Raw genomic sequence first — 9,015 nt, forward strand, 5'->3', positions numbered from 1 at the left:
AAATATTGTCTCTATTGAGGTCGACGTTGAGTGTGGCAGTCAAGTTATCTGCTCGCGTAGAACAGGTATAGGTGAAACCAAGTTAATTTTTGGATGTTTTTACCTTCAACCCGATTCCACTGTAAGAATTCTAGAGCCATTTAAAGAAAGTCTAGGGCCAATACCGCGTAAATACCCAGATCATGCAACGTTAGTTGGAGGCGATTTTAACCTACCGAGTATAGACCGTGACGTCTATGGATTCATTGGGGTGGATACACACAGACAGACATGCAAAACACTTTTGAACACGTTTTCTGAAAACTATCTCGAGCAGCTATCTCGGCAGTCCATATGCAGTGGATGTTTCTTATACATTTTAGCTACAAATAGGCCGGAAATGATCGACGGTGACAGTTTTAAAAAAATGGCTCTGAGCACTATGGGACTTAACATCTATGGTCATCAGTCCCCTAGAACTACTTAAACCTAACTAACCTAAGGACATCACACAACACCCAGTCATCACGAGGCAGAGAAAATCCCTGACCCCGCCGGGAATCGAACCCGGGAACCCGGGCGACGGAAGCGAGAGCGCTACCGCACGACCACGAGCTGCGGACTGGTGACAGTATAGAAACGCTGATTAGCAATCGTGATGTCATTATAGCAACTATGGTTAAGTTAATCAAGAAGGCTAGGAGAGTGTTTCTGCTTGATAGAGCAGATAAGAAGTTGTCTGCATCTCACACAGATAGTGAACTGACATCACTTTGCTGCAGTAAGATGGACGGAGATGAACAACGAGCAAAGTTTAAGCAGATTGTAAATCGTGGTCTTGAAAGTTGTGTGCCTACTAAGTGGATAAAAGATGAAGAAATCGGCCATGATTTAACAACGAAATCCGGAAAATACTGAGGAAGGAGAGGCTATTCCACTCATAGTTCAAAACAAACACACAAATGACGAGAAGCAAAGGTTAGTAGAGAGCCATGCGTCTGTGAAAATATCTATGCGCGAAGCGTACAACAACACCGCCATACCTAAGCGAAAGATGTGGGCCGGCCGCGGTGGTCTAGCGGTTGTAGGCGCGCAGTCCGGAACCGCGCGACTGCTACTGTCGCAGGTTCGAATCCTGCCTCGGGCATGGATGTGTGTGATGTCCTTAGGTTAGTTAGGTTTAAGTAGTTCTAAGTTCTAGGGGACTGATGGCCACAGATGTTAAGTCCCATAGTGCTCAGAGCCATTTTTTGGAAGATGTGGCAGAGACCCCGAGTAAATTCTGGTCCTATGTAAAATCGCTGATAGGGTCTAAGGTTTCCATTCAGTCTATTGTTGACCAGTCTGATGTGGCACTTGAAGACAGCAAAACAAAAGCCGAAGTTTTAAATTTCACGTTCAAGAAATCGTTCACACAGGAGAATCGTACAAATATTTGATCATTAGACAGACCACCGTATGGACAACATAGTAATAACCATCCCTGGCGTTCAGAAATAACTGAAAGATTTGAAAGCAAATAAATCACCGGGTCGGGATCGATTCCCAATTCTGTTTTACAAAGAGTACTCTACGGCCTTGACTCCTTACCTGTTTTGCATTTATCGTGAATCTCTCACCCAGCACAAAGTCCCAAGAGACTGGAAAAAGCTCAGGTAACTTCAGTATATAAGAAGGGTAAAATAACGGATCACCAAAATTGCAGACCAATATCGTTTACTTCGGTTTGCTGTAGAATCCTCGAATATATTCTCAGTTCGAATATAGTAAACTTGCTTCAGACTGAGAGGCTTATACGCGCGAATCAGCAGGAGTTTAGAAAGCTCGTATGAAACTCAGCTTCCCCTTTTCTCACATGATATGCTGAGAACTGTGGATGAATGGCAACGGGTAGATTCCATATTTCTAGAATTCTGGAAAGCATTTGACACTGTGTCCCATTGCAGGCTGTTAACGAATGTACAAGCAAGTGGAATAAGTTCACAGACATGTGAGTGGCTCGAGGACCTCATAAGCAACAGAACCCAGTATAATGTCCGCGACGGCGAGCGTTCATCAGAGACAAGAGTACCTTCAAGAGTGCTGCCCCAGGGAAGGGTCATTTGACCGCTATTGTTCTCTGTATATATAAATGATTTAGCTGACAGGATGGGCAGTAATCTGCGGTTCTTTGCTGATGATGCTGTGGTACACGGTAAGTCGTCGAAGTTGAGTGATGTCGGAAGAACAAGACTACTTAGACAAAATTTCTAGTTGGTATAATGAATGGCAGCTAGCTCTAAATGCAGAAAAATGTAAGTTAATTCGGATGAGTAGGAAGGTGAAACCCATAATGTTCAGATACAGTATTAGTAGTAGCGTCCCACTTGCACATATCTGGGCGCAAAGTTGCAAAGGGATATGGATGGAACGAGCATGTGAGAACTATGGTAGGGAAGGCGAATAGTCTACTTCGGTTTACTGGGAGAATTTTAGGAAAGTGTGGCTCATGTGTATAGGAGACCGCATATAGGACGCAGGTGCGACTTATATTTGAGTACTGCTCGAGTGTTTGGGAACTGTACCAGGTCGGATTGAAGGAAGACATCGAAACAATACATTGGCGGGGTGCTAGATTTGTTGCCGGTAGGTTTGAACAACGCGAAACTGTTATGGAGATGCTTCGGGACCTCAAATGGGAATCTCTGGAGGGAAGGCGGCGTTCTTTTCGAGGAAGACTATTGAGAAAATTTAGAGAACCGACATTTGAAGCTGACTGCCGGACGATTCCACTGGCGCCAGCATATATTGCGCGTAAGGACCTCGAAGATAAGATACGAGGCATATAGACAATTGTTTTTCCTTCGCCCTGTTTGCGAGTGGAACAGAAAAGGAAATGAGTAGTAGTGATACAGGGTGCTCTCCACCAAGCGCTGTACGGTGGCTTGCGCAGTATCCATGTACATGTAGATGTAGAACAGGTTGGACAATAGATGTAAGCCAATGGGTTAACTGACTCTGTCATATAATTGCTCATGGTAAATGTTATATCATGTCTACTGTCTCAACTGTTCATCTGAATTTTTTGAAAGAGAGATTGTGATCATATTTTATTAAGATTCCAGTACAACAGTAAAGACATATATTTGCCAAAATCTGGTTTTTCGCTATACATAATTAATAAAAACTACGCTACAAATTGTTCAGAAAAGATTTTTTCTGCCTTTCCTATAAAATAAAAGATGAGTAAGGAAGTTATGGCAACAATAATATATTAAACACTCAACAATTCATCACAGTTTAGAAAAAAAGAAAGAAAAATAGAAAGTTGGTGATGTGCCCGCTATGTCTATAAAACTATAAAATATGCATTTATCCGTCAGTTAAACTACATAATTAGCGATTATAATTATGAATAACTTACGAACTATCACATAGCCAGTGTTGTGGGGACAGCGTTTTATTGGTAGCACACTTAGAAGTTGCAACAGGTCTACTAGAGAGACTGCCTTCACTACGCTTGTCCAACCTCTTCTTTTGGAGCTTTGCTGCGCGGTATGGGGTCCGATCTGAAAGGATTGATGACGGATACCGCTAATGTTCAAAGAAGGGCAGCTCTTTTGTACTATCGCGAAACTGGGGAGAGAGGGTCACGGATATGACATGCGAATTGGAGTGGCAATCATTGACACGAAGATATGTTCGTTGCGGGGAGATGTTTTCACGACCTTTCAATCACTAACTCTTTCCTTCGACTGCGAAAATATTTTGTTGACCCCACCTGCATAGGAAGAAATGAATATCGTAGTAAAATAAATAGAATCAGAGCTCGCACAGAAGAGATGTAAGTGCTCGTTTTGCCGCGTGCTGTTAGAAATGGGAAGGTGGAGTAACAGCTTAAAGGTGGCTCGATGAAACCTCTGGCATGTACTTAGTTGTTAAGTGCAGAGTGATCATTTAGGTGTAGGTGCAGATCTGGTCGTAGCTCTTGGAAACAACAACTTAACACAAAAACGTAGAGGTTTGCAACTTTAGTTGTCATCGTTTAGCACTGTTCCATGTCTACGTTTATTGCTGAAAATCACAGCAATAAAAACAGAAAATCTGTTATTTCAAAAATCGGTTTTAGCAGTCTGGTTAAGCTAGAGATGAAACAAAAAGGTGTAATCGAAAACCGATTGTTTCAGCGACAACCACCATTGCTAGGACATTCTCCATTTAATGCCTCGTTACAGGAGTGTCATTATTTTAAAATCAGTTTTCATATCCACGAGCAAGATACCATTAGACAATGTAATTTTTCATACTTACGGTCTCACCAGTACTTCAGTTTGAAGCGCTAATTTCGACTGTAATTTAATTACAGTGCTGTCAGAAAAAACCCGATGATATTAATTTTAACCCCCATTGCAGATGTTATTCAACGTACTTGAAATGAATTTCTAATAAGAAAGGTCTTTCGCAGCGAAAAAATAACTACACCTGTCAGATATTACACTGGAGCTGACGAAGAGGTTTCTGAGGTTTTGCACATGGATCACAACACTATGAGTAAGTGGGAGTTGGGCCGTGGCGAATGAGAAAAGAAAGAACCCGAGCCATTAAAAACTGGTTTTCACGTATTAAATGGACAAAAGAGGCTAAATGGGAGGTATTAGTCCATGACATGAGTATTTAGCAAATATTATTCAGAACGTAGCGTGTGAGCCATGGCGCCATTAAGTTAGTAGACTATTCTGTCTGGTGCCACTAGCTCAAGGGTAGTATCGACTATCCTTCTCGCGGCCCCATTGTCAGTGTCTATGAGGAAGAGCTGGTATCTGTGGGTTGTGTCCTTCGAAGGTATTTGCTTGCCGATATACCTGTATGTACGGGTTCACTGGCCCGAGAGGAGGAGACACCAGGTTTGGGAATCGGCGGTAGCGTCGCGAGAAGAGGTGGTCACGAGGTCCGATCGGCCGAAGCCGCGAACTGCGCAAGGAGGGCCTGCGCAGCGTAAAGATACCAGAGTATTTCACCGGGGTCAGCGTCGACTACAAGCAGCAGGCCGATACCCCGTCGGTAGGTTGGCAACATTCGTGTCGGACGACCACTCATAGCCTGGCTGCCCCCTTCTACCTGGCTGTCATCGGCGCCGCTCAGTGACCACCGCGACGCACCGTGGATCCATGGAACTGCTTGCTGATAATGTGGAGTAACATTCTGTAATCCGCGTGGCGATTTGTTTCTTTGTCTACCCGACCTCTTAATTATTTTCTGTTTTGTACCCGACCCTCAGAGTTTTACTCGGTCGGCTATATGTTCGTAAATATAAAATGTTCAAATGTGTGTGAAATCTTATGGGACTTAACTGCTAAGGTCATCAGTCCCTAAGCTTACACACTACATAACCTAAATTATCCTAAGGAAAAACGCGCACACCCATGCCCGAGGGAGGACTCGAACCTCCGCCGGGACCAGCCGCACAGTCCATGACTGCAGCGCCTTAGACCGCTCGGCTGATCCTCGGAAATATAGACCATAGTATTGTATTAGAGAGTAGTTGTCGTTCGAAAATTTGTTCTGATATTATATTGCCTTTCCTTTCTAGTTTATACCTGGTCATTAATGTTTTAATGAATCGGCTCCTGGTCGGAAATACATTCGGAATAATTGTACAGGTTGCCGTTAAGCAAACAGGAGTCTTGTGGATAGATTTAGATGTTAACCGGTTCAATTTCTTGATTTTAATTGCATTAGTTATAATCTGAACTACCTGTTGTACTAATCTGTCCGTAGTTGTCTTTGAAAGAACGGGTCATCGTTGATGTATTTTTAGCTGGATCTTGTTGTTCCGCCGAGTTAAGTTCTCTTGTAATAAGTGTTCATACGTAATGTTTTAAAACGTTCCTTCAGAGCAGCCTTCATAACTGACAAACAGTTTAACTTTGGAAACATTAACAGCCAACTGTCACCAGGGCTTTCGTCAGAATAAGATTGTCAAAATGGGCGGGTTGGGATCCAGTCGCACCTTGGTTGCTGATTGAAATTAAGAGGTTAATAGCTTTGAAACAAGCCTTATCATGTCATAATTGTTTCCTAATCTGTTTAATCTTTAAGCACAGGTGAGGGTCTTAACCCGGAACCTTTCGACATACAGTTTCCAAATTTTTTAAAAAAGTTACGTCATCTTTTTGAGTAATTGAAACTCTCTTGTCATCAATATTGCTTATATGTTTTCATGTGTTGCAGAAGGGCATTTAATAAGAGAAACTGTGTCCAGCGCGGTAGTAAACACCGCTGTTCCACCCGATGACGGGCGGGCTACACGTCCTGTCGCTTTGTAATTTTGGAAATTTGTGGTAGGTTCCCAAACTGCTAAGGTATCGGTCCCTAGGCTTTCACACTACTTCATCTAACTTAAACTAATTACGCTAAGGACAACACACACACCGATGCCCGAGGGAGGACTCGAACCTCCGACGGGGCACCCGCGCGAACCGTGGCATTGCGCCTTGTAATTATTGTCAAGTAGTTCTTGTTTGATTTCTTTTGCAACAGCTTATTCATTTTACAAATTTGTTAATTTTATAAAGAAAACAAATTTATGATTATATATTGTTAAATAAACAGGTTGTTTGAAAAGAAAGTTATATTGGTGGGTCCTGCCTTCCACGTTTTCCCGAATTCCAGCAAATACCACGTCTCAGAGTGTAAGAGTTAAACAGGGATGAGAGAGAGAGCACAATGTAGAAAGAGAAAGAAATGAATGACAGCGTGGAACTATCGATATGAAAAAAGTAAACACCGAAATTCTGTTATCCTTTTTCTTTCATTTTCTGTCAGAGAATACGTTGATGATGATGAGAACTTTCACTGCAACATGCCTTCTGATTAGAGAGAAACGTGATAATGTTGAGGAGCTTTACGAAAGTGATGAGTATAAAGGCACAAACGTCTTATAAGGGTCTATTAAACTGTTTCCGTTCGAAGGTCACCCTAACCGCGCGGCTACATGTTGATTCTTATAAACCCGCATCGCAGTCGCGCTCTGCTGTATACTCTGCACAACGAGATCAGACTGATACTTTTTGATCTGTCTTTATATAATACTGTTAACGACGGACCTCTCGGTACTAACGCGAATAAACACGAAATAGAGTGACAGTTAAAAATTAGTTGTCACCAAATATATATTTTTTAAGACACTTTTATTCCTCTCTGATAGCTACCATTTGTATTCAGTGTATTTTTACAAGTCGTGTATTTCAGAATATAGTTTCCACATTCCAGGTGCGCTACAAATTAAGATCAAATTTTACGAGATTATAGGTTCAAATGGCTCTGAGCACTATGGGACTCAACTGCTGAGGTCATTAGTCCCCTAACACTTAGAACTAGTTAAACCTAACTAACCTAAGGACATCACAAACATCCATGCCCGAAGCAGGATTCGAACCTGCGACCGTAGCGGTCTTGCGGTTCCAGACTGCAGCGCCTTTAACCGCACGGCCACTTCGGCCGGCCGAGATTATAGGTCGCAGCCCCTACCTGTAGTATACAGACGGCATATTATTTAAACAGTGAATATATTCGAAGGCAAAAGAGCTTGTAAGCATAATATTTATCGAGATGAATATATTATTACAGTTCGTATTTGATTCCCTAGCGTCCTTACAACTGAAAAGAAATAACCTTTTCCACTAGTAAAATTTATTCTGATGTTACGTACTAGGAAAACGTCACGGTGTTTCCCGGAAAAATATTTTGGGCGTTCGTCGTCGTCGTCATATAACGGTCGTTTTCACGGAGTGAACCGTGAAGCTGCTGGTGCGTGGGTGTTACTTTTGCCATCACGGAACTGCTGGCTGACGTTGAAGACCCGTTCAAAACAAGTACGACACCGACAGTTTCGAAAATAAGGATCCCTTCGATAAACATTCTGCGTAACTTTCTCACCACTTATTTGCATCTGTGAGCTAAGATGTAAACACGGCGCAGATTTAAAGCTTCGTCACTTCCACTATTAAAAGGCAGGACTGCCGGCCCGGCTGTGTTGACAGTGAGCGTTCATTTACGAGCGACAAGTGCATCGGACTAACGCATATCGCCGGCGCCGAGGCGCTAACGCTGGGCAAACACGCGAGGCGACGCGACGCGACGCGACGCGGCAGGGACGCCACGTGCGTGCGCAGCGGGCGGCCGCCGCGGCCGGACGTCCGCGCCGCTGGGAACGGCTCGGCAGCAGCGCTGGCAAACGTCTCACCGCCTTGCCCCACGCATTTCCCCGGTTCCTTTGCTGTGATCTAATTTTGCGGCAGGGATATTAAACAGACTGGTATAAAGGTAAAAAATCACAAGAAAACGAAGAGAGATCAGAGATCAGCATACAAGTAAATGATGAAGCAACGGTTTCGCATGCAGAGGTAGAAGAAGTTGTAAGTCTGTTAAAAAATCGGAAGTCTCCAGGCAAAGATAAGATTCCCTATGAATTACTGAAGTATGGACCAAATCCAGTGAACAGTCAACCAAGTTAGTTAACAATGTTATAACGGGTAATAAAATTACAAACGAATGGAAAACTAGTTTTGAAATTCTCAAGTACAAAAAAGAACATAAGAAAGACCTCTCCAACTACAGAGCTATAAATCTGCAGAGCTCTGTTCTTAAACCATAACAAAAATAACAGAAAATAAAACAAAAACTATTACAACCCATGCATAGAAGCAGTATGGTTTCAGATCCGGTAGGTCATGCACAGACGCAGTATTCATTCTTAGACAGATTGTAGAGAAGTCAACCGAATACAACAAACAAGCTTATCATTGTATTATTGATTTATAGAGGGCTTTCGATAGGATTCAGTAAATAGATACGGTAAACCTGCTCTACAGTGGGGGATTTTTTCCGATTTAAATAAAACAATTGAAGAAATTCACTCCGGCAACTACATCCAGGACAAATTTGGCTCCATATTAACTGGATGCATAGTAGTTAATAGTGATAATAGACAAGGTGACCTTTGACCTTCTATTTTTTACTATAGTCGTGGACGAGGTGATGAAGAATATATTGGCT

The sequence above is a fragment of the Schistocerca nitens genome, chromosome 1 (assembly GCF_023898315.1).
Source record: "Schistocerca nitens isolate TAMUIC-IGC-003100 chromosome 1, iqSchNite1.1, whole genome shotgun sequence".
In the NCBI taxonomy this organism is placed as follows: domain Eukaryota; kingdom Metazoa; phylum Arthropoda; class Insecta; order Orthoptera; family Acrididae; genus Schistocerca; species Schistocerca nitens.